The sequence below is a fragment of the Triticum urartu genome, chromosome 3 (assembly GCF_003073215.2).
Source record: "Triticum urartu cultivar G1812 chromosome 3, Tu2.1, whole genome shotgun sequence".
NCBI lineage: Eukaryota > Viridiplantae > Streptophyta > Magnoliopsida > Poales > Poaceae > Triticum > Triticum urartu.
Genome location: NC_053024.1, coordinates 225,498,714 through 225,525,915, shown reverse-complemented (window position 1 = coordinate 225,525,915; position 27,202 = coordinate 225,498,714).

The window sequence follows — 27,202 nt, the reverse complement described above, 5'->3', positions numbered from 1 at the left end:
CCACGTGGCATCATTTCAGTGAACGGAAATATCAAGCGTTCTCTGCGCGTCGAAGAGAGCGCGGCTGCCTTGGCAGCCGCACACTAAAGGCGCCCGGACCAGTGAAAGCATCCAAATAGGTCGGTAAGACCTCAGACACAACTAATCAAGTCCGGTGCCGCTATTTATACTGAATAATTGGTCACACCCCTATTTATCAATACAAGGGGCTCAACGCGCGCAGACAAGTGGCAATTTCTTATCATCTTGAATTATACATGGTTTCTTTAAAAACTATCTTTTTGCACGACAACTTTTTCATTTAACTTCCTCTCTTTTACAGACGATCATCGTGCTACACCCGTCCAGGATACGACACAACGGAGACACAGGCGCAGACGTGCAGCAGGGACCCGCTCCAAGGATTCTTTTTAGATTAAGACCCTGCGTAAACCTTTTTTACTGTCTCTTGTTGATACATATCCACCATTGAGAAGGATGCTGACGTCTTGGCATCTGGCCACGCCAGAACAATGCACGTACCTGGACACAAGGGGCTTCTTACAAAGGCCATTATTTAGGCCCGGTTTATACCACAAAGACCGAATACCTTAGGGAGTGTTCGGCGTCGCGAGTTTGGCCCTATATGCATCAGCTCCGAATCATTGTCTTTGGTCAAATGTTGGGTTTGCCCGGCTCCTGTGTTTTGGTGCCTTACGTTCCGCTTTACCGGCTAAGGTAGCACCAGGAGAACTACTGCGATTGTGCCCTGGTTCATCCGGACGAGCACCTCAGTAGAGAAAGCCGAAAACTGACTGTCATGATATAGCGTGAGACTGGTCAACCACTCGATGACCTGTGGGAATGTTAGAATTCCTCCGCCTTAACGAAGGGCCGTTTTCTGGCCAGGCATGTACTCACCCCGGAAGCGGGAGAGTGCGGAGCCACCAGGGGCTATCTAGTAGCCCCATTGTCAAACTCCTATGGCTAAGTGAAAGTGCTAAAGCATTATAGTCCGGTTGCCTCGCTCGCTCCGCTATCACCTCCTTAATAGGACCAAGACGTTGGGTTAAGTGTGAACACGTGTTTTTGCGAGCACCTCCGCATTATATGCGTGGGGGTTGAAGCCGACGACTGCAATCTTTCAGGTTATACACATGTATACATAAACGGCCGCCCAGGAGGCATCATATTACTTTCAGGCAAAAGTATAAAAATAGCCTTATAAAAATTTATAAAAGCATTTCGCTTACAATGAGATTACATATCACTCAAACATAATATTTTTTGAGCACTGGGTCTCTATCAAACGGGCACCCTCAAGAACTTCTTCAAAGTAGTGCTCAGCAGCCTTTCGACCTATAGCCAAATCCCGCGCTGCAACATTGGTAGCATCCATCTCCGCCTAGTATGCCTTAACATGGGCAAAGGCCATCCGTGCGCCCTCTATGCACGCTGACCTCTTCATCGCATTAATTCGCAGCACCACGTCAAGGAACTGCTGCACCAAGCTGAAATAGCTATTCGGTTTTGACCTTTCCAGCCATAGTTGATCCACAACAGACCTCATGGAGAGTCCGGACAACCTATTTAGTTCGGCCCATTCGGCTAATTGGTCAGTCAATGAAAGTGGATGTTCGGGAGAATGGAATTGTCTCCAAAACAACTAGTCTACTCCACGGTCCGTCTGACCCTGGAAGTACTTGGCCGCATCGGCAGCGCTCGCCGCCAAATCCATATACACATTCTCCGAACTCCACAGCCGATCCAGAGGGGCATACCGTGGATCTCCGAACTTCCTCCGCAACATAAAGGATTTCCCAGCTACAATATCCCCGGCTTCCCGCAGCTCCTCCTTCTTTGCCCTCATAGCAGAGCGGAGGTCTTTTTTCGTCACAGCAGCCTTCTCCAGGTCCGATGCCTTCGCTTGGTTTTCCTTTTCAAGAACCCGGCAACGGTCGGCGGCGGCTTTTAATTCTATGGCCATCTTGGCCATCTCGTCTCGGCTCTCTCCATGTGCGGCCTTCTCGGCTTGCAACTCTTCGGACGCCTTTAAAGCAGCCGCATTACCCAACCTCGCTTGTTCCTTGGCTCGGGCAAGTTCTGCCCTCAAGGCTTCAACAGTGGCAGCTCCATCTGCAGTCACAACATATTAAAGATGCTGGCATCATGCTGCTCTTCCTATTGTGGCGTTTACCAGATAATGACACTTACCCTGTGCCTCGCCAAGCCTTTTGTTAACAAGCTCGATGTCGGCGTCTGCTGCATCCAACTGCCGTTCTAAATGGGCAAACTCGCTAGTCCAGCTAGCCACCGGAGCTTCCATCACCTGCACATAGAGGCAATATGGTTATTACCTGGGAATATGATCCTCTGTTCGTCGTCGTTTCTGACGACAACCAGAGTCTCAGGGGCTACTATCTACACAGGGCAGACCTAGCATGTGCAGGACTATCATACATTCTTTTACGTACCTCAAAGCCTGTCAGTAGACTCATAAAAGCTTCATGCAATCCGCTTTCGGCGGACGATATTCTCTCCATCACCGTATTCATCAGCACACGGTGTTCATCTGAGATGGCCGCTCGCCCCACCAACTCCCTCAGAACATTCGATCGCACACTAGACGGTGCCGGACTCTTTTGTCTGCTCTCTTCGGGAGCCGGACACTGGGAGCTTCAGGGGTCAATGGGATTATCTTCCGGCCTCACCGGACTCGGAGAGGCCCTCCGCGACGACACTTCTGGGTCGGCTGCTTCCGGAGCGGAGGAGTCTGGAGGAGGCGTTTCGCTCTCCATCATCTCTGGAAGAAGATCCCCTGAAGACGAGCTCATTTAAGAGGGGCTAAGGCCCGAACTGCAAAAATATATGCGGTGGTTATTCTCTCAGAAGAAAAAGATGGCATATCTGTACTATTAAAGTATTTCGGGTCACTTACGACTCGCGGGAGAATTGATCCCCCCGCGGACTTTGTGCGGCAACAGCGCCCTCCAAGGTAGGACCCTCTGTGGGAGACTTCTTCTCCCGTTTGGAAGCTTCGACTTCCGAATCCCCGGGCGCAGTCCTTTTCCTCTTCTGGTCGTCTTCCTTCATGGAGACGCTTGCTCCCTCGGTTAAGATGGGCAGCGTTGGGGGCCCGCGTCCGCCCGTATTATCCTCCACAGTATCTTCCTTCAAGGGCTCCAGGCAAGGTGCGGTCGGGAGCATCTTTTCCAATACCAGATTTTCCAAACCCTCAGGGAGGGGGGCCGAACACCGAATCAACTTCGCCTTTGTTAGCCAGTCCGGGTCAAAAAGCGAACTCTCAGAAATAACTTCGTAACAAAGGAGAGATAGTATGTTCGGCCGGAAGATGCCTTACCTGTTCGGCGGCGCGGTTACTACTCAGGCCCACGTCCTCGGTGATTTCCGGACACTCCACCTGAGGTCCGAAGAATGACTTGTACATATCCTCATGCGTCAGGCTAAGAAAATTTTGAATGACACACGGTCCCTCGGGATTGAACTCCCACAGGCGAAGAGGCCGACGTTTGCAAGGCTGGACTTGACGAACCAGCATAACTTGTATTACCGCAACCAAACTGAAATCTCCATTGAAGAGATCTCGAATGCGGCTTTGTAGTATAGGCACGTCCTTGGCTGGACCCTAGCTCAGACCTCTGCTGATCCATGACACCAGTTGTGGTGGAGGGCCCGAGCGGAAAATAGAGGCGGCCGCCCACTTGGCACTTCTAGGAGCCGTGATGTAGAACCACTAATGTTGCCACAATTCAGACACCTCTGGGATGGAACCTTCGGGCCACGGAGCTCCCGTCATCTTGCATATTGAGGCACCTCCACACGCTGCATGTTGCCCCTCGATCATCTTCGACTTTACTTCAAAGGTCTTGAGCCATAGGCCAAAGTGAGGGGTAACCCGGAGGAAGGCCTCGCACACGACAATAAATGTCGTGATATGAAGAAAGGAGTCCGGAGCTAGATCATGGAAGTCTAGCCCGTAATAAAACATCAAACCCCTGACGAAAGGATCCAGAGCAAGGCCTAGACCTCGGAGGAAGTGGGAGACGAACACGACGTTCTCGTTGGGTTCAGGGGTGGGGACGGCCTGCCCTCGGGGAGGCAGCCGATGCGAAATCTCGGCGGTCAGATATCTGGCCTCCCTCAGCTTTTTGATGTCTTCTTCTGTGACGGAGGAAGGCACCCATCGGCCTTGAAGGCTAGATCCGGACATGACTGAAGGTTCGGAGCACCTGACCTGAACTTCGGGCGTTTGAGCTTGAGGTGGGGGAAGGGTTCGATTGAGCACGGGAGGGAAAAATAAAAGCCTTGTCTCCTTTATAAAGAGGGTGAATATCAAGCGTCCTCTCCGTGTCCGTTTAGACTTGCCTATAATCTAGGAGTCCTAGAAGCGGTTGGGTTACCACGCCCGTATTAATGAGAATCCCGGAATAAGGGGACACGATCTCTGCTTTAACAAGACGTGCCAAGGAAACCGCCTCGCATGACGCGCTGAGGTCGGATAATAAAACGACTCGGATAAAGGCTTGGCCGTGGTGTGTCACACTACGGAATACGTCAGCAGATTAGATTTGTGTACATATTATTCTCTCTATGCAATATGTGGAAACTTATTTTGCAGAGCCGGACACTATCTTTGTGTTCAAAATCTTCTATGAAGTAGTTGGAGGAGGAACCCGCCTTGCAATGCCGAAGACAATCTGCGCGCCGGACTCGTCGTCATTGAAGCCTGGTTCAGGGGCTACTGAGGGAGTCCTGGATTAGGGGGTGTCCGGATGGCCGGACTATACCTTCAGCCGGACTCCTGGACTATGAAGATACAAGACTGAAGACTTCGTCCCGTGTCCGGAAGGGACTTTCCTTGGCGTGGAAGGCAAGCTTGGCGATACGGATATGTAGATCTCCTACCATTGTAACCGACTTTGTGTAACCCTAACCCTCTCCGGTGTCTATATAAACTGGAGGGTTTTAGTCCGTAGGACAACATACACAACAACAATCATACCATAGGCTAGCTTCTAGGGTTTAGCCTCTCCGATCTCGTGGTAGATCTACTCTTGTACTACCCATATCATCAATATTAATCAAGCAGGACGTAGGGTTTTACCTCCATCGAGAGGGCCCGAACCTGGGTAAAACTTTGTGTCCCTTGCCTCCTGTTACCATCCGGCCTAGACGCACAGTTCAGACCCCCTACCCGAGATCCGCCGGTTTTGACACCGATAGTGTCCTTCTTCAACAACTCCGTCATGGGTTTTGCAATCTTTGAGAAATTCTCGATGAACCTTTGGTAGTATCCTGCGAGTCCAAGAAAACTCCGGATCTCTCCAACTGATGTGGGTGCTTCCCAATTTGTCACAGTGATGACCTTGGTTGGGTGTACGGCTATTCCTTCTCCGGATATAACATGTCCTAGGAATCTGAACTTGGCATATAGCTGATGTTCTCTAAGCTTTCCAAGTACCAAACGCAAATGCTCCTTATGCTCCTCTTCATTCTTCGAATAAACCAAAATATCATCAATGAACACCATGACGAACTTATCCAAAAACTCCATAAATACCTTGTTCATCATGTTCATAAAATAGGCAGGTGCGTTAGTCAGACCAAATGACATAACGGTATACTCATTTAGCCCGTACCTTGTGGTAAAAGTTGTCTTAGGTATATCCTGCTCTCGAATATTCCGTTGGTGGTATCCTGATCACAGATCGATCTTGGAAAACACCTTAGCTCCTTGCAGTTGGTCAAACAAATCATTGATCATCGGCAGTGGGTACTTGTTCTTGATCGTCACCTCATTCAGTCCTCGATAATCAACAACCATCCTCAACGATCCATCCTTCTTCTCCACTAGAAGTATTGGTGATCCCCAAGGTGACGAGCTTGGGCGAATATAACCTTTATCCAGTAACTCCTTAATCTGCTTCTTAATTTCCTCTAAATCCTCAGCGGGCATCCTGTACGGTCTCTTAGATATTAGCCCTATGCCTGGCAAAAGCTCAATCAGAAACTCAATGTCTCTATCTGGTGGCATGCCTAGCAACTCTTCTAGAAATACATCCGGGAAATCCTTCACCACTGGTACTTCCTCCTGTACAACTCCTGATAAGGAATTCACTTGAGTCCTATTCGGCACATGCCGGGATACATACTTGATCCTTCTTCCTTCTGGGGTGGTAAGCAAAATCGACTTACTAGCATAGTCAATGTTCCCTTCATACTTCGATAACCAATCCATGCCTAATATCACATCCAGGCCTTGTGACTCCAATACTATTAGGTCTGAGGGAAATAGGTAGTTACCAATCCTTAATGGTAACCGATCACACCAAAGACTAGCCATATACTCTGCTCCTGGCGAGGTTACTAACATGGGTGTCCTAAGGGTTTGGGTTGGCAGTTTAAACTTATCCACAAATCCCCTTGATATGAATGAATGCGATGCACCAGTATCAAAAAGAACGATTGCAGTAAATGACTTAATCATAAACTTACCTATTACTGCATCGGGTTGCGTTTCAATCTCCTCCACGCTAACGTGGTTCACTTGTCCCCTGTTGAAAGGGTTGGGCTTCTTCCCAGAGCTTCCACTGCCATTTCCATTGTTTTCTTCAGAACATTCTATGGCATAATGTCCGTTCTTCTCGCACTTGAAACAAGTAATGTGACTTAGATCCTTCTTGGCGGGCGTTGCAGGGTTGGTACAGTTTTGGCCGTTGCTTCCTCCATTACCATTTCCATTCCTGGGGCCGCTATGGTTGTGTGTAATCCCTCCATTGTGGTTGTGACCTCCATGGTTATGCTGAAGGGGTCCTCCCGAGTTTGGGGTAAAACAGGGTCTCTGTTGAGCTCCAGAATTATACTTCCTGTGTCCATACTTCCTCTTACAGTTGTCAATCTTCTGTTGCTTCCCTTCAATCATGAGAGCTCTATCTACCAACTGTTGGTAGTTATTAAAAGTTTCTACCATCAACTGCATGCTCAGCTCATCATTCAGTCCCTCCAGGAACTTCTTCTGTTTAGCTGCATACGTAGCAACGTCATCTGGGGCATAACATGCTAGCTTACTAAAGTCATCCACATACTGGCCAATGGTGCGTCCTCCTTGGCGTAAGTTGCGAAACTCACGCTTCTTCATGGCCATAGCTCCTGCTGATACATGGGCAGTGCGAAAAGCCTGCTGAAACAGGTCCCATGTAATAGTGTCGATGGGATAGGTGACAGTGTAATTCTCCCACCATGCTGCTGCGGGTCCATCTAGCTGATGTGAGGCAAAATGCACTCTTTCCGCATCTGTGCATCCTGCAGTGGTCAACTCCCTTCCAATTTTGCGGAGCCAATCTTCTGCAACTATCGGCTTGGTGCTACTGGAGAACACCGGCGGATTCAGCCTTAGAAAACGAGATAAGTGATCAACAGGTGGTGGTGGTGGGTTGTTGTTATTGTTGTTGTTCCCCTGATTCTGATTCTGGACTGGTATATGCATCAATGCATTATGCTGCTGGATCAACTGGGTGAGCTCCGGTGGGAAAGCAAATCCATTGTCGCGTCTCGGAGGCATCTGATGGGTTTAGAAAATATGAGAAAACAAAGTAGAATGGGGCCTAGGGGAAAACACTACCCATATGCACATGAGACAAACACAAACATATCACTTCAATCAATTCAAACAAGGGCATACAATCGATCTAAATATCGTTAAAAAAGTGCTCGGACTATACTATTTACATGGGGGAATTCTACTACTAATATGGTGGTCGACTAGAAATATTGATCGGTGGAAGACTCCATAATATCTGCTCTAGCTTCATCAACAAAGTCATGATCGCTATCGTCAGGGTCCGAGTCAGTGTCGTCGATGATGATGTAGTTTTCCGGGCAAGTGGAATCGTCATGTTCTCCTCCTGGTGCGGGGTCTCCCATGAATACTTCTAGCTTTTTTGTCAGATCATCATTCTTCTCCACTAGCACGATGATTTCCTCCTCGTAATCGTCGCGTGTAGCCTTGAGTTCCTCTTCAAGCTCGGTGATCCTTGTCATTGCCTTCTTCAGATCTATCATGCCTGCGCACATCTGGTTCTCTTGGCGACGAATGTGCTGGTTTAACTCCTGGATGAAAGCGGCAATAGATCTATCCTTCCTGGTGCTGATCATCTCCCATTCATCATCTCGGCGCCCACAAATCTGATAGATAGTATCCTTGAGATCCTTGTGGTAAACTTCTCCAATGCGTCCCATGGTGATGTGGGCTGCCATGCTCTTGCCTAGACTCCAAGTGGGTGCATCAAAGGAAAACTCTATGGGCTCAGTGGCTGGCATGAACGTCCTTCCTGGAACTTGAACTTGGATCATCCAACGCTCCTCTTATGGTAAAGTGGCGTTGTAGGTCCCAGTGAAGCTTGGTATTCCGATGTTCAGGTACATAGTGACTTCCTTCAAGTGTCATCCAAAGGGTGTGTCTTCATCCGGTTGTGCAAACTTGTTCCTCGTGTCCGCCATCCTAAAGAGTAGAAAAAAGGGAAGAGTCAGAAATGAGAAGAGAGTAGTGATCTAGGGTTTTAGCTTAGTGGTCGTGTCCTACAGTCAGCACGTGCTCTGATACCATCTTGTAGCGACCAAACCTTAAACAGTCCGATCTCTGTGCATTAGTGTCATCCCTGGATCGGCAATGCTAACACGCACAGTACTTGAGGATTTATAACAGAGTAGCAATCACACACTTATTACAACAGATGTCTCAAAAGAGAACTTAAAACAATAAATATGGCTTAAGGCCATCTAATACGATAACAGCGGAAGGCTTGGAAGATAAAATGAGTCCATCAACTCCAACGGCATCACTGAGTGAAAGACAACAACCTATAGCTCCTTACTCATCGTCTGAAAAGTCTGGAACATGAATGTTGCAGCCCGAAACGGGCCAACACATGGAATATGCTAACAAAGTAACACAAGAGAATAACGAACATAATAATTGCTATCACTACATGCATTTATGGCTGGTGGAGGCTGTATGGTTAATATGTTTTTGCGAAAAGCCAATTTTTCCCTACAACAGAGGAATACATTTATTTTACTATCATGGTAGTTGTTAAACATTGAGAAGGTCCCTCCAAGTCAATCCCAATTAAACGTCATCATTAAACCCAATCAAATTATATTAAGAGTGATGAGATCAATCATGATAATCCAAGAACCAGATACTCAAGACATCCATAACCGGGGACATGGCTAACCATGATTAGTTTATACACTCTGTAGAGGTTTGCGCACTTTTCCCCACAAGACTCGAATACATCCATCGTCGGAGATTCGAGACACAGTCTTTCTGAAGCATTAACTCTCTACTTTGGGTAGACTATACCACCTACAACCCACTACATCTGCTAGTCTACCTCTTCAAGAGCTTCACGCAACTTACTCAACTATGCTAGAGCCCATAATAGCTTGTGGCTGCACACGGAAGTTTCTAGCATGAAAAATCTTTTGATCCCTTTGAGCCTGGGTGGCGGGTCGTAGGATGATCACACGGGTCCTCCGGGATATCCTAGGACAACACTGGGTTCTCCAGGTGCCCACAAGCAATCCACCCAGATGTGTATTCAAGTTGCCACCTTAAGTTGAACCATTAATATATAACTCACATCTATCATGAATACTCTCAAACCCAATCCACGTCTACGAGCATAGCATAGCAATATAAGCAACGTAGAAATAACTCCCAGGGTTTGAACATAAACAGGTGAATAGGTACTACCTCAACTACTTTCGAAAACCCACAATTTAATCAGATCCTAATCATGCAAGTGTTTGAGGATTGATCTAATGCAATAAAACTGGGTAGTAAAAAGTATGATCGAAGTGTTACTTGCCTTGCTGATGATCCGTGAAACCTAGAGACTCGTAGTAGCACGCTTCACACTCCTGGTACTCTATCGCAAACAAACAAGCATACAATAAGCACTGAACTAGAAGCACGGGTAAAACTCAAATATACGATCTAACCAGAAAGTTCAACTTAAGAACTCTGGTTTGCAAAAAGAATCAAATCAAATGAAGCAACCAAACTCAAACTACGAAAGAAACAAGATCCATTTACTAATATGAACTTAAGTCAAATTTTACAGTAGGAAAACCTTGTTCAAGTTGGTTAAACAAAAATAGGGCTTTGAGACGAAGATCTAGGCGCTTGAACCGCCTGATTCTGACTAACAAGCGAAAAGTTATACTAGAACGAAGATTAGGGCAGAAATCGCGATCGAAAATAATCATGGAAAAACCCTATAAAAAGAAAACTAACGAACAGGCTAACAAACGAACGTTCATTGTCTGCGGTTAACGAGTGAAACCTTTCGTTAAACCGAACGTACGAACGGGCGTTCGCTAAATAAATAAACCAGGAAAAACCGAACTAAAAAACAAAAAAACTAGGGTTTCGAAAAAAAATAAACCGATCGGTTTTCTGAAGAAAACCGGCGGCGGCAACTACCTCAGCGAGGTCGGCGGCGGCTCCGGCGTCGGCGGCGAGGGGAAATGGCAGCGGCGGCGGCGCTAGGGGGGGGGGGGCGGGCGGCGGCTAGGGTTTTCGGGTGGGGTGGCTGCGGCTCGGGCCTCCACGGCTTATAAGGGCCGGCCGGGCTAGTGTCCAGGTCGGACACGGCCCGGTTAGGTTGGTTGACTTTTTTTAAAATAATTCCGCTTGTAAAAACAATGAAAAGAAATACTAAACGGACTCCCAAAATCCTGAAGTAAATTTTTCCCGTCCTCTAAAAATCTAACGGACAAGGTGAACATTTATTTGGGCCTCTAATGCAATTTTGAAAAACACATATTTTTCCTAATTCAAATAAAATAGCGATAACAACTCCAAATAAAATCTTATTTAATTTTAACGTTAAATCTCCAATATTTCTTTATTTTGGGAAGTCATTTTATCTCCTCTCTTTTTATTTTCATAAAAGAAATATTCGAAGAGAAAATAATTAAAATCAAACGATCCTTTTTTTCAAAATTTGAGAAAACTCAAATATGAAAATAACGAAATCCCCAACTCTCTCCGTGGGTCCTTGAGTTGCGTAGAATTTCTAGGATCAAACCAAAATGCAATGGAATATGATATGCAATGATGATCTAATGCATAACATTCCAAATTGGAAATTTGGGATGTTACAAGTAATCGAGCACCACCTTGCTGTCTGCCCACACGCCCGACCTGTCAAGCAGAAATCCGGAAGCAGGCCTTGGAGAGGCAGCAGTTCATTGCAGAAGAGATCAAGAAACTTGAGTCAGCTGGTTTTGTCAGAGGAGTACTTCATCCCACATGGTTGGCAAATCCAGTGGTAGTCCGGAAGGCTAACAAGAAGTGGAGGCTTTGCATAGATTTCACAGATCTCAACAAAGCTTGCCCGGAAGACCCATTTCCCTTGCCGCATACCGACCAGATTGTGGATTCCACTTTAGGTTGTCATTTTCTCTCCTTTATGGACGCATACTCTGGGTATCACCAAATCTTCATGTCCAAGGAAGGTGAAGAGAAGATGTCGTTTATCACTCCTTGCGGTACGTACTGCTTTGTCCGCATGCCGTTCGGATTAAAGAGTGCCGGGTCTACTTTTGCAAGGGCAATCCAAATTTGTTTTGAGCCATAGTTGCATAGAAAAATAGAAGCCTATATGGATGATATTGTGGTCAAGACCAAGGATAAGGCCAACCTTATTCAGGATTTGGAAGAGACATTTGATAATCTGCGCAAGATCAATTTGAAGCTCAACCCGGAGAAGTGTGTGTTTGATGTTTCCTCCGGCAAGCTGTTTGGTTTCTTTGTATCCCATCGCGGCATTGAAGCCAACCCCAACAAGATGAAGGCCATCGAGCAAATCCCAGCGCCAAGGACAGTTAAGGATGTGAGGCGCCTGACAGGACGTGTTGCTGCGCTAAGCAGATTCATTTCTAAGTCTGCCGAGCGCGCCTTGCCATTCTTCAAAATCTTGAAGAAGGTTGGCCCTATGAAGTGGACCCCAGAAGCAGATGCAACTTTGCAAGAGTTGAAATCTCATTTGTCCTCTGTGCCTACCTTGGTTGCTCCCAAACCCCAGAAGCCATTGTTGCTATACTTGGCGGCAACCAACCAAGTGGTTAGTGCGGCCTTGGTAGCGTAGCGGGAAGTAGATGAGGCAAAAAGTGAGAAGAGACTAGTAGGGACATAGCAGAATCAGGACAACAAAGAGCACGACAACGAGAGCAACCCCAAGGATGCGCCAAGGAAGAAAGTGGTGCAATGCCCAATGTACTTCTCCAGCTCCTTATTACAGAGGGCTAGATCGAGGTACTCTGGCGTGCAGAAGTTGATCTTTGGTCTCATCATGGCCTCAAGGAAACTTCTCTACTACTTCCAAGCTCATGAGAGCATGGTTGTTATTCGCTTTTCATTGCAAAGGATACTCCAAAACTCTGAGGCTACTTGCAGAATGGTGGAGTGGGCTTTGGAGTTATCCAGCTTTGGTTTGAAGTTTGAGAGCACATCAACTATCCAGAGCAGGGCATTGGCAGAGTTTATTGCAGAATGGACGCCAACCCCTGATGAGGAGGTTACATAGACGTTTATCCCCGGCAAGGAATCTAAAAGTCCATTGGATTATGTATTTTGATGGATTATGTATTTTGATGGTGCTTTTTCCCTACAAGGTGCAGGAGCTGGCGTGCTTCTTGTCACCCCCTCTGGGGAGCACTTGAAGTACGTCATGCGAATGCATTTTGCCCAGGAAGAAGCAACCAACAATAAATCTAAGTATGAAGGGCTGCTTGCTGGGCTCAGGATTGCAGCCGAATTGGGAATTAAGAAGCTGATCATCCGAGAAGATTCACAACTTGTGGTGAGACAAGTCAACAACGATTATAAAAGTCCATTGATGGAGGCATACGTCAAGGAAGTGAGGAGATTGGAGGAGTGCTTTGACGGATTGTAAACAGAGCACGTACCCCATGCGGAAAACAACATAGCTGATCATCTGACAAAGTGTGCTACACAGAAGTTTCCTGTGGAACCAGGAACGTTTGATCTCCATCTCACTCAGCCCTCCATATCCCCGGAAACAATGGCCCGGAAGAGGAGAAAGTTGGACACCGGAAAGCATCTCCCGGTAGAGCCGTTCTCTCCTGGCAGATTCCTTGTCGGAAACAACTCCTCACAGCCTGCCGGACCACCCCCTCCAGCCGGGTCCACGAACCCCGCGAACGAGGCTGGTGCTCCCACAGCAGAGGAGGTGCCGCTAGTCCTTGTTGCCGAGCCCCAGGCTCCCACTTGGGCAAGGCACATTATCCACTTCCTCCAAACCGGAGAGCTTCCTGGCGACCAAGATGAAGCTGAAAAAGTAGCCCGGAGGGCCAGTATGTATCAGTTTGTCGATGACACTCTATACAGAAGGAGGACCAATGGTGTGAAATTGAAGTGTGTCTGCCGGGAAGAAGGAAAGGAACTGTTGGCTGAGATTCATAGAGGAATGTGCGGCTCCCACATTGGATCAAGGGCATTAGTTGGGAAAGCATTCCGTCAAGGATTCTATTGGCCCACAACCATCCAAGATGCGGTTGAGCTAGTCATGACATGTGAAGCCTGTCAGTTCCATTCCAAGAAAACACACCTGCTTGCCCAAGCTCTTCAAACAATCCCTCTATCATGGCCATTTTCGGTCTGGGGGCTCGATATCCTTGGCCCCTTCCCTCGAGCAATCGGGGGCTTTGAATTCTTGTTTGCTGCCATCGACAAGTTTACAAAGTGGCCGGAAGTGACTGCCATGAGAAAGGTCGCTGCTTAGTCAGCTATCAAGTTCATGAAAGAATCGGTGTGTCATTTTGGAGTTCTGATAAGGATCATCACTGACAACGGCACCCAGTTCACGAGCCATGCCTTCATGCAATATGTTCATGCCCTGGGATGCAAAATCTCATTCGCCTCTGTGGCACACCCCCGGAGCAATGGACAAGCTAAGAGGGCGAACACTGAAGTGCTACATGGACTCAAGACAAGAACTTTTGATACGCTGCAGAAGCACGGCAGGCGGTGGATCAAGGAGCTGTCGATAGTTCTTTGGTCCCTCAGAATGACACCAAACCGAGCTACCGGGCAGACTTCCTTCTCCCTGGTATACGGGGCAGAAGCAGTTATCCCCATGGAACTCATTTACGGGTCGCCTCGAGTGATTGCCTATGATGAAGTAGCACAAGATCAGCACCGGCGTGACAACGCTGTGCTACTCGAGGAGAACCGTCTCCGGGCTGCTACATGTACTGCACGCTACCAGCAAACCCTGCGTCGCTACCATAGCCGTAGGGTTCATGCCTGGTGTTTTGAGGAAGGTGACATTGTCCTTAGGCGCATTCAGTCCGCCAATGGTACACACAAGTTGTCACCGAAGTGGCAAGGCCCTTATCGGGTAGTATGAGTCACCAGACCTGGCGCAGTCCGTCTGGAGATCGGAGATGGCACTCAGTTGCAAAACTCATGGAATATTGAGCATCTCCGCAAGTTCTACCCGTAAGGCGTGGCTGTCGGGCCCTGCTTGGCAGCCACCCTTTTGTACAGGCCTTGCCTCAGCTGCATGTAACCCCTTGTACGAAGCCGGGGCGATGACCCCGTGCAAGATAAAATGAAGAAGCGTTGTGGGGGCCCCCGACCGAGATTGAATGCATGCATGAGCATTCCAAGACCACTGCATAAGCATTTCATGAGCATTTGTATATGCATATAGATAGGACCGCATCATGCATTCATTCTCATCTACATGAAGTTGCAGGTTCCTACTGTGGACTTGGCTTCGACAAAGATTTGAGAAGATTTCCTGGAAGACGGGGCAGCGCCCTCTGGTCGCCACCTTCGGGGCCAACAAGAAGCCCCGGCTTGAGCGCCGATGGAGTCATCCACCAAAGCTCAACCGGAAGACTGCTGGAGGCAAGGAGAAGGCACCAAGAGAACATCCCTCCCTGGTTATCACCCTAGGAGGCTGGTGATGATGATGCTGGGGAGGGAGGGGAAGAGCAAAAAGATGAGGCGGTGGGTCGCCGGTCGGAGGCGAAGGCATACACGCCATCGTACTTCAACCTGACCCCCTACCACCCGCCTTCTCCGTCTTCCCTCGTTTTCTCCTCACCACCACTGCTCCCGAGAAGTGCCAAGGATCTAGTCTGGCACCTTCTCCAGAGAAACGACGAGCGGCCAAAACGGCCAGGGGGCTGGAGGTGCACCGCTCCCCACCTTGGCAGGCAGGAAGGCCCACCTCACGTCGACATGAGCCCCAAGGCCTCCGGGAGGGGCAATGCTGGGATTACCAACAATCTCTAGCCCCGCCTCCTGGCAAATCCTCGAACAAAGCAAAAGATTTGCCACGCCAAGGACCAGGCTCACTCCCCGAGCATTAGCACCGGCGTGTGGCAGCATTGGCCCCGACCAAGAGCCCTGGAACTGGCCCCAGGCTCTCCCCTTCGAAATCACCAGCGGGAGCAGAAGATAAGAAGAGGAGGAAGGCAAAGATGAATGACTCTGCCCTCCTCTGCCCCCCTTTTATAGGTAGGGCGAGGAGGGGGGCTGCTCCATCAACGGGCGACCACCGCCCTCCTCCGCCAATTCAAGATGACCGGGCCCTCACCATGATGCTCTCCCATGCCACGTGCCTCCGTTACCTACCCCGCGCGATGCATGCAGCATACGTGGCCAAAGATAAGAGCGTGGTGGGAAGAGTGAATTGGCAGTTTCTACCCCGTGCGTTAAGGTCATTCACGGACCATTACTAGAGCGGCCCCACCATTATTGGCTTTACACGACGCGCAGAGAAAATGGACACTGGCCCGGAATCAAGGCTAATGAAGAAGCAAAGAAGACTTCAAGAGACTAGCCTCTTCGGCAACCATCACTTGTGCACTTATTAGCTCCTACCCCGATGTCGCTCGGTAGCACGTTCGGGGCAGGCCTGGGGGCTTCTGTCGGTGCAACAGACCCTAGGTGTCAACGTTCTGGGCATGGGGGTCCCCAGACATGGCTGCCAGCGGCCCGCGGCGTGGCTCCTCCAGCGGCCCCGTACGGCCCATCTTCACCAGCAAACACCCAAGACCCTCGTGAGGGGCCAAGCCTCGCAAGGCGGACGATGAAGACCTCCTCAGGGGCGGCCTCACCAGGCTGGCTCGCGAGGGAGGAGAGATCAAGGCAAGGCAAACCTCGCGAGGTTCCAATGACGTAAGCCATGATGATCAAGACCAGGCGGGCGCCAGACGGGCGCTAGCAAGCGCAGTGTCCTCACTTCCTCTTTGGTGCTAAGGAGGCAAGCACATGCGAGGAGTTCCAAGGCATCAGGCAAAGGTTTCCATATCGGTGCAACAAGACCAAGACCAGCAGGACGGCAGGATGGATGTCACCGTGGAGCCCAAGACGACGTCACCACCAGAGCCTTTAGCAGGCGAAGACTACTTTTGTCAGGATAACTTGTACTAGTGGTCTCCCTTCAAATTGGCCGTAGTGGGATCCCTTCCAGCTCGATATTTGGGAAGGGGAGCAGGGCCTCTATAAATAGGACTAGCCACCACCATAGAAAGGGAGAGATCTTCCTTAAACACACAAGTTCCCCAAGCACAAGAACACCTCTCCTCAGGAGGCTGTTCTTCCCTTGTAACTATTCATCCACAGCCCAAGAGGCAATCCACCACACCACACTTGAGTAGGGTATTACACCACAACGGTGGCCCGAACCAGTATAAATCTTGTGTCTCGTGTTCTTTGGGTCCATCAAAGCTAGGCTGTGATATCATTGAGTGTGTGAGCTAGAGAGGGGGGATCTTCGTGTGCACCCCAGTGTTCGAACCTCAAGGGTTTTGCCGGAACGCGAAATCCGACATATGGCGCGCCAGGTAGGGGTGCGCCGGAGTCTTCCTTTCGCCAGTCAATCCACCGGCACTCCGCAGCTCCAATGTCCAGTGACCCAAGGACCAATGCCGACCAGTGGGGAGCCTGGCCGGCCCGGGGCGGCCCTGCCTGCCCAAGAATACCTCAACCCCACGCCCTAGGCAGCACGCGCGCCGCCAAGCGCTACAGGGCGCGGGCGGCGCAGTCAAGCGCCATCCACCCTTACTCCACGCCAAGTACGGGCAGCTGCAAGGGCTTCAATCCACGGCACGGCCACGACGCCCCACACCTGACGGGAACAATCAAACATGAGGGCCACGCTCATGGTGGCTCGCGAGCTGCTACGATACCGGCTGATGGAGAGTGGCCGAGATGCACTGCTGGAGCGCGTCGTCGAGCTACTGGACGCCGCGGCCTCAGGAGCGCCTCCCTTCTGCTCCCTGCTCACACCTCAGGCTGCGGCCGGATCGCATGGCGGGCCTCGCCGCGCCCGCGCGCCCCCGGGCGTGCCTCCGGGCTCCATTGACATTGGCGTGGCCAACGACATCGGACGCCCAATCGCACCCCCGCCACCTCCAACGAGCACAGGTACGAGCGTCGCCGCCTACGGCCCCGACGGGGTGCCACCCTACCAACCTCTGGTTGGTGCGCTGGGCCGGGCGACATGGAGCGTGGGGCACTACGGCAAGGTCTTCGAGGCGGCAGCCTTGGAGGCCTACATACCCCGCATGATGGACCAAGAGTATCTCTTTGGGTGTCCACCACCCGCGCCGATACCCGTTGTTCGCTAGGGTTTTAGTTGTATTAGTGATGTTATATGTATGATACTATTTGAGATGTATTAGTGATAATATTCGACGATTTACGGACGCAAGAGATGATTTACTTTTGCTTATTGAATGCATGCTAATTTGAATACTTATTTATTTTACAATTTGGTTTTGCTTATAGAATGCTCAAATTGGAGAAGTACTCCTATTTTGAATGCTCAAATTGAACCCCACTATGCAAGGCGTATGCATTTGATTAGTTGATACCTTATAGGGTTTTTGTTTTTGCAGAAATCAAGGAGCCCCTCCATCATCCCCTCCGTCGTCCCCGTCACCGACCCCCTCCGGCCTTGAGGTGAGACCAGCCAAATCTCCATGTCAATATGAGTCCTATAAGATATTTTGAAATGTTTTTGTTCATATTTTCAACCATTGAAATGCAATGACCATCAAGTTTGAATGCTCATATGATGTAGATAAAAACATGTATATCTTTTGTTTCTCAAATAGGATATGTGATTGCCTATGTATTGCCGGAGTGTTGATTAATTTCTGTTCCGGCAAATTTCATGCGCTCGATATGTCCTTTTTTAGCAAAGGTCATGCCGGATTTTTCCGTGAATTTTGGCATGACTTGTGCTAGAATATGTAGGAAATATCGAGTGGCTTGGAATTTCTAGAGAGACAATTAAACGACATTGTGCCCCTGATGAATAATAATGATCTAATTTAGTTTTTGTAGTACACATATTTAATTTTACAAGTTTAATCTTTGAAGTATGAACATAGGAAATGTCATCATCGGACGAGAAAGTCTCCTGGGGAAGTGCGACTGGTGCAACGACGACTGAGGTCTATGCGACAAGCCTCACCTGGACGAAGATCGACACTTCAGCATTAAGCTCCAGGAGACCTTCGATGTTGAAAACGGTACGCAACGACGACAAGTGTTTTTTTCGTAATTAAGCACGACTTCAACTATTTTAACGTGTAATTTTCATATTTTACAATTCGACTAGCTTATCCCATGCCATGCAAGACACTATGTCTTGGAGAGGATGGATTTTGAAGACCATGAAAGTTTCAAAACAAAGAAAATTCACCTAAGGAGCCATCATGGTATGATTTTGAAGTAAATCTATACAATTCTGAGAGCGTAACCCATTTTGGTTGCACAAATTGGGAAGCACTTTGCAAGATGTATGGTTTTTATGAGGGTATGCTTGTCACCATGGATCTTGGTGATCCTGACATCGAGCAAGACAATATGGACATTTGGGTCCTTGTTGATACGCTTCCAGTTCTACCGCTATGTGAGTTTCTCAAACATAGTGATTAACTAATTTATATTGTTTATTTCAAAATAGTTGATAGCTTATTTCCATTGACAGCTTATTTTCATTCTTTAAACAATGTGCGGAAAATGGTAGACAGAACCTACTACACCGATGGCTCCGAATTAACTTATCAGGAGAAAAATCATCTGATCGCATTTTGTACTGATCTTGAGAATTACAATATCTATTATCAAACTACTCCACATTATGGTCAATACGTGCCAGTAGTGCACATGTTGAACAATGGTAACATCCATGGAGATGCCATGGTAAGATTTTTTACTACTAAGACATCCGTGCATCTTTTGCATACTTCTAAAACTGAACTACATTGCTAACTACGAAGCTATTACTATGTGTTTCAATAGAAAATCCCGAAGGATTGTGTGCCTCATCTGATGTTTCTGAATGGTCGCCTTGATGTTTTGAACATACAGCCAGGTCATCCTACGAATCACACCTATCCATATCGGATTTCTAAAACCGGTGAAGACATGGTAATCAAAGAATGGAAAAAAATGTATGGACAGTCATAAGGAGGTTCTTGGAAGCAACATTGTGCGAAAGGCAAGAATTGGAGACATGATAATCTCCATTCTCCATAATGGAGAGTCAGGGCCTATCTTGTTTTATGCTACTTTACCTAAGAGAATGTAGTAGGTCCTATGAGGTACAATGTTTATTATGTGGTACAATGTGTTAGAGTTGATGATGAGGAGTAGTTGTGATTATGACTAGTGACCAACTTGCTATGTGATGTCTCATTGATGAAAACGATGATCATGAGGAGGTGTTATATGACAATGATGTATTATGATGATAAGTTGTTAATGATATGATGATGATGATATTTATTATATCATTGGGTGAAAGAACCGCGGATTAGTTTCAAGTGGATGTCCATCCGCTTGAAACTAGTCCACGGTTCTTTCACCCAGTGATGTAATAACTCATTATGATGTAAAAACAATCTCTAAATTGCTGCTGTATGAAAACTTGTATAAAGGTGTATGAATACAACATGAAATAAAAAAGAAATATAATACGAAATAATACTAGTAGCGCGGGCTGCGAGAAGCGCTACTAGTAATTACCAGTAGCGCCCTTTCCAGGAAGCGCTAATACTAAGTGGGTATAGTAGTAGCGTGGGTTAACCCATGCTACTTCTAACCTTTAGCTGTAGCGCCGTACCAGTAGCGCTGCCACCCGCGCTACTGGTAGGCCTAAAATACGCTCTACCGCTAGGCTTTTCCCTACTAGTGTTGCGTAGTAGACATCAAGCTCTTTTCTGGTGCCGTTGCCAGGAAGATGAGTGCTTGAAGGTATATCTTTAGATCTTGCAATTGAATCTTTTAGTTTCTTATTTATCACTAGTTTGGTTCATAAAAGAAAACTACAAAAAATGGAATAGAGGTTGCCACATATAATTGATCTTTATAATGTCTTTCTTCAAAATGATGGAAAGGAAAATTGTGCTCAATTGATAGAAGAAGAATTCAATAAAGTGTTTGGCATAAAAGCTTTGAATGATGAGCATGAATGCAAAGTTGTTGGTATGAATTCTTTGAATATCCATGAGGCTAATGATATGCAAAGCTACAAGCTTGGGGATGCTATGTTTGATGAAAATGATATTTTTGGCCCCTCAAGTTTTGATGAGCAATTTTATTATGATGATACCGTGCCTCCTATTTATGATGATTATATTGATGCAAGTGGGTTTGGAAGAGTGTCAACTCTAGGTAATGATCCCACTATTTTTGAGGGTGTTGAATCTTACTATAATATTTATGAAAGTGGATTGGAGAGGTCATGACTTTATTTAATGATGAATCCACTATTTTGGAAGAGGTTTCAATTGACTATGAGAACAAAGTTGCTATCTATGATGATTATTGTGATTATATGTATGCAATAAAGAGTAATGATATCCATGAAACTTGTCATCATGATTTGATGTTCAATTTGATTATGTCAATCAAGTATCTGATGATAGTTATTTTGTTGATTTTGCTCCCATTACTATGAAGGAGAATAAATTTGCATATGTGGAGAGTAACAAAATTTCTATGCTTATAAATCATGAAAATAATGCTTTATGTGATATCTGTATTGTTGAATTCATTCATGATGCTACTGAAAATTATTATGAGAGAGGAACATATGCTTTTACATATTTCAATAATATCAAGTTTCCTCTCTATGTGTTGAAAATTTTGAAGTTATGCTTGCTTTGCCTTCCTACGCTAGTTGATTCTTGTTCCCATGAACTGTTCGCTCACAAAATCCCTATGCATAGGAAGTGCGTTAAGCTTAAATGTGCTAGTCATATGCTTAATGATGCTCGCATTATGTTTCAATTCTTATCTTTTAGGTGAGCATCAATAATCTCATCATGCCTAGCTAAAACATGCATTAAAGAAAAGCGCTTATTGGGAGACAACCCAACACTTTTATCTACTGTTTTTGTGTGTTCACATGATTAAGCTACTATAGTAATCATGTTTTATAGCTTTTGTTTCAATAAAGTGCCAAGTAAATCCTTTGGGGTAGTGTGGACGATAGTTGACTTGATTCTGTGCAAAAAAACAGAATTTTTTTGCTTCCAGTAACAGAATTATTTAAATTTACTAGAAGATGATAAAATTCTGAAGATTTTACACACGATTGGCATACAAATTTCCTACGTTTTCCTAATTTTGCAAAAAATTTGGATTTATAGAAGTATGGTCATTATCTAGATCTTTAAAGACTATTCTGTTTTTGATAGATTCTGTTTTCAATGCATAGTTTGCTTGTTTTAGTGTTTCCATAGCTTATATTAAGTGATATAAATTGTGGAAATAATAACGTACAGTAGGCATTGTGTAAGAAAAATTATTAATCTTGTCTTTGACAACACGCAAGTGAATGATTTGTTTTGTCATACTAACCTATCTCACGAAGTTCCGTTAAGTTTTGTGTGATTGAAGTTTTCAAGTTTTGGGTGAGATATCAATATGAGGAGAATAAGGAGTGACAAGACCCTAAGCTTGGGGATGCCCAAGGCACCCCAAGGTAATATTCAAGGAAGACACACGCAACTAAGCTTGGGTCCCCTCTTTCGTCTTCAACATTATCGGTAACCTCACTTGGAGCTATATTTTTATTTTTCACATGATATGAGTTTTGCTTGGAGCATCATTTTTTATTAGGATTTTCTTGCTGTTATTTATAGTAATGTTTTGCATCTTTCATTTCAATAAAAATGTCAAGTATAGCCTTTACCATGCTTATTCTGCTAATCTATATGTTGCTGTTTGAAAACAGAAAGTTTGTTGTTATATTTTGAATATTTTTGAATAGTCGGAACATGATAAAATCTTGAAATATTCACACAAGAAGCTAAAACAAAATTTTCTACATTGTCGTAATGTTTCAGAATTTTTGGAGTTAGAGAAGTATGAATCTTCTTGCATTCTTTACAGACTATCCTGTTTAGACAGATTGTTGTTATGTTTGCATTGTTTGCATATGTTTGCTTGTTTAATGATTATATTTGAGGATAGGAGTATTAAATATGTAGAGGAATTTAGTATGCAATGTCAAATTATTATTTTAGTGATTTTCCACAGTAGAGAATGATAAGGTTTTGCATTGATATATACCAACTTATCTCACGAGTTCTTGTTGAGTTTTGTGTGGATGAAGTTTTTGAGATTTAGGGAAACTAAGATATGATAGGAATTAAGGAGACACAAGAGCTCAAGCTTGGGGTTGACAAAGGAATCCCAAGACAATATATCAAGAAGTCTCAAGCATCTAAGCTTGGGGATGCCTCAGTTGGCATCCCACTTTTCTTCTTCAACAATGATCGATCAGTTTTGGTTAAGCCTAAGTTTTGGCTTCTTGACATGATATGTGCTATCCTTGGAATGTCATTTTATTTTGTTTTCGTTGCTATTTGAATAAAATACTTAAGATCTGAAATTCTTAAATGAGAGAGAGTCTTCACATAGCTACTTAATTATTTCACTACTCATTGATCTTCACTTATATCTTTTTGGAGTAGTTTTTCATTTACACTCGTGCTTCACTTATATCCTATGAGTAAATGGTTGAATTAATTGAATATCATAAATCTGAAATTATATATGTTTCATATGCTTATCCCATGGGGAGTAATGACTTCACATATAAGAAGTATAGGTGGTAAAATTTATTGAAAGTTAGCATACACAGCATTGGTCACTTAAACAATTCATGAAAGAATAATGAAGGAGAGAGATTTCACATATAAATATACTACCTTGGACATCTTCTATGATTGTGAGCCACAGTAATTATTTTCTAACTTGAGCAAATTACTTGAAGTTGGACAAGGAAGACAACATAATGAGTTATGTTTAGGTATATTTGTATAGAAGCTATATTGTTATGGATCCTCTAAAATGTGGTGCTTTCTTAGGATCTTTTGCTAGCCTTCACCTGTACTAAGCGGGAACACTGCTTGTGTATCCACTTCCTTAAACCCAAAGTTATTCCATATGTATCCAACATACCTACCTATATGCAGTATTTACCTTCCGTTCTAAGTAAATTTGCATGTGCTAAACTCTAAATCTTCAAACAATAATATGTTTTGTATGCCCAAATCGCTCATGAAGCAACAGGGGCGGTCAGTATCTTCCATGCTAGGTGGGTTATTCTCATGATGAGTGTTTATTCACTTGTTATTCACGAGAAAGTGGCTGGTAATTGGGATGCCTAGTCCTACGTTCAAAATAAAAATGAAAATATAATAATGAAACAAAACTCCCCCGGATCATTGTTGGTATGGAGGGCACCTGAGGATTTGGCTCGCCATGGCTTGTGTTTGTTGGTGGAGGGGGAGTAAAAACTTTACCTTCCTATTTTGAAACCGCCTATAATGTGTCTAGCATGGAAGATATTGGGAACTCTCGGTCGTTACATTGACAATGAAAGCATACCTCTCAAAATTATATTCATCTATGTTTTAAAAGCTTCGATCTCTGGCACCTCTATAAATCTCTGCTTCCCTCTGTATGCAAGAGTCAGTATTATTCCTTCTCATTTCAACCTCAATTATTCTCTAGTTGTCACATATCATGTGGTGGGGAAATATCCAAGCATACATGGCCATGCAAATATTTTTGATCATGAATTATTGTTGTTGACAATTATCTATATTATAAATGAGTTGGGAGGCGAAACATTTAGCCCCTATATTTCTCTGTGTTCGATGGATGCTATTTGTTCTAAAAATATGCTTTGAGTGTTAGCAATCATGGAAGACTATATGATAGTTGAGTATGTGGAATTTGCTAAATCAAAGCTCTTACATAGACCCTTCCCGAAAATAAGATGAATTGCAATTGTTTGATGACTGAAAATATGGTTTGTTAGTTTTCAAGAAAGTTTTCGGTCTGTACTTTCACTTGTGAATAGCTTGCTACTTGTTCATGAGAAGTTCTATGAGATGAGCTACTATTTATGATATATAATGATGCTAGGAAAAGTGTTTGGAACTATCATTGATCAAATTTGTGCACTATGCTAGCATTCACACTTCATAAATTATTTCTTTTATCATTTACCTACTCGAGGACGAGCAGGAATTAAGCTTGAGGATGCTAATACGTCTCCAACTGATGTGGACATAGACACCATAGATACGTCTACAAATATTACACGACGCATTTTCAGGTAATTTCTCTTCATAAGTATATAATATTATATTTTGTTATCAGGGAAAAAAATACTACACCGTTCTATTTCTTGTGCGTAATAATTGAAGGCATCTGCAAAATAAATATGAAGATGAGAGTTGGTGTCATGGTCATTCTATGCATACACGTACAACCTCAAAAATGCATGCAATCAAGTCAAGAACTAGGACCCACACGTGCATGCAATCAAGGTCCTGCCATGTTTTCACATACGCGCTATAGCACACAAGATGCAATTCTATCCCAATCACGTGATGAATTCATGATTGGGGCACAATCGCATTTCGAGCGCATAACAAGGTGGATATCATTACAACATACCATGTACTGAATAGATGAGAATGCAAAATAAAGGTTTACACTCGCCACAAGCTACACCATGAATACATCAATACATAGAAATCATGTAGGATCGAACGTAGGTCTAGAGGGGAGGTGATTAGATGTAACGCCCCGAGACCGATGTGCTAGTTGTCTTCCAGTTATTCGCTGTTGTTGCCTTGTCATTTGCTTGCGTGTCATGCATCGCATATCATGTCATCATGTGCATTTCATTTGCATACATGTCTGTCTCATGCATCCGAGCATTTTCCCCGTTGTCCGTTTTGCAATCCGGCGCTCCTATGTCACCCGGTGTCCCTTTTTACCTCTTTTCGTGTGCGGGTGTTAAACGTTCTCGGAATGGACCGAGACTTGCCAAGTGGCCTTGGTTTACTACCGGTGGACCGCCTGTCAAGTTTCGTGCCATTTGGACTTCGTTTGATACTCCAACGGTTAACCGAGGAACCGAAAAGGCCTCGTGTGTGTTGCAGCCCAACACCTCTCCAAAGTGGCCCAAAACCCACCTAAACCCCCTCCATCATCTAGGCCGTTCGATCACGATCGTGTGGCCGCAAACCGTGCTCAATTTGGATCCTCCTAGCTCCCTCTACCTATATATATGTGGCTCTCCCCGAAAATTCGCGCAGTCTAAACCTAGTCCTCTTCCACCTCGCGTGTGGACAAATTTCCCCACCGCCGGACATGTCCGCGCCGCCGCGCCAGACCAATCCCGCCTCGCCACATCACCACCGCTGCCCTCTCTCTCCTCCAGCCCCGCCGCCGGCCCGCGCGGCCCGGATCGGGCCCGCGGGGCCCATCTCATCGCGCCGCCCCTTCCTGCTCGATCCCGAGCCGGGTCAGGCGAGCACCTCGCCGCCCCATGCCTCGCGCCGCCGTTCTCCGGCGCGCTTCGCCGTCACCGCGCCGGTCGCCTCCCGCCGCCGCCCGCGGACTCGCTCGCCGCGCTGCCCCGCGCTCTTCTCCGGCCGCCGCATCCGCCGCCTCACCAACGCCTCTACTTCCATGTCCTGCCGCCACCTACCACGCCGGTGGCCCGCCGCCGGAGCTCGCTCCGCCGCCGTCCTTCCTCACGCCGGCGAGCCCCCCTTCACCGGAATCCGCGCCGGCCAGATCCGATCCGGGGAGTGGGATGAGATCCACCACTCCCCCGAACCAAACACCCTCGTCCCCGTTCCGTACCGCGCCGTCCCGGATCTCCTCGTCCTGGGTTGACTTTTCGCGAGGTATATTTCTCTAAGTCCCCAGATCTGCATATTTTCATGCCACATTCATCGCATCATAACCCTGCAACCGTGGCTCCGTTTTGGGCGTGTAGGATATCAAATTGTTCATCTCGACGAGTACTTCATTTCATTCAGTTGCACCATGTTCATTTGAGCTCATCTTGATGCCCTAAATGCTGTTGCAATAGTGCTATGCCATGTTAGTTTCAGACTCTTATCAGTAATTGGACATTTGTCATTTTTGTCATGATTGATGTGTGCCTCCTATGATCATGAGCCCTACATGAGTTTTGAAGTATGCCATGCCATCTTTACAGGGGTGTATGCCATGTATTTTTGTGATCTTTGTGGTGACTAGCACAAGCATGCAAAGAAGCCATCGTAATGTTGCTGATTTCAGGGACTTAGAATTTCACTAAGTCCTTTTCCTGCTGTTATTTTTATGCCATGTATTCTTGTTGCTACAGAGTGATCCATGCCTCTTTTGAGCATGATCAGTAAGGATGTTTTGTAGATATTGTTGTGCTCTATCCATTCGTGTCTTTGTTTGCAGTCATGGAGCACCCTAGCTTGACTCAATCAAGCTCTACTTTTGCTATAAAATGTTCCTGGCAGAATGTTTACGTGTTAAGCATTTTTGCCGAGGTTGTTGTAGTTGATCCATGCATGCTATGTTGTTGTTCTTGCCATGTTTAGCTTCTATGCCATGTCTTCTTGCTAGGTGTATGCTTAGTTTGTCATGATTTGCCTTGTTGTGAGTGCATTGAGCTCGTTAACATGCCTACTTGATGTCTGCTTTGCCACGTTCTAGTTTTCTACTAAGTCTGAATCTGTTGACGATAATTGCTATGTTCACATGGTTGCCATTGTATTTTTTGATCCCTTTTGGCTTATGGTCAATAAGGGACTTTTG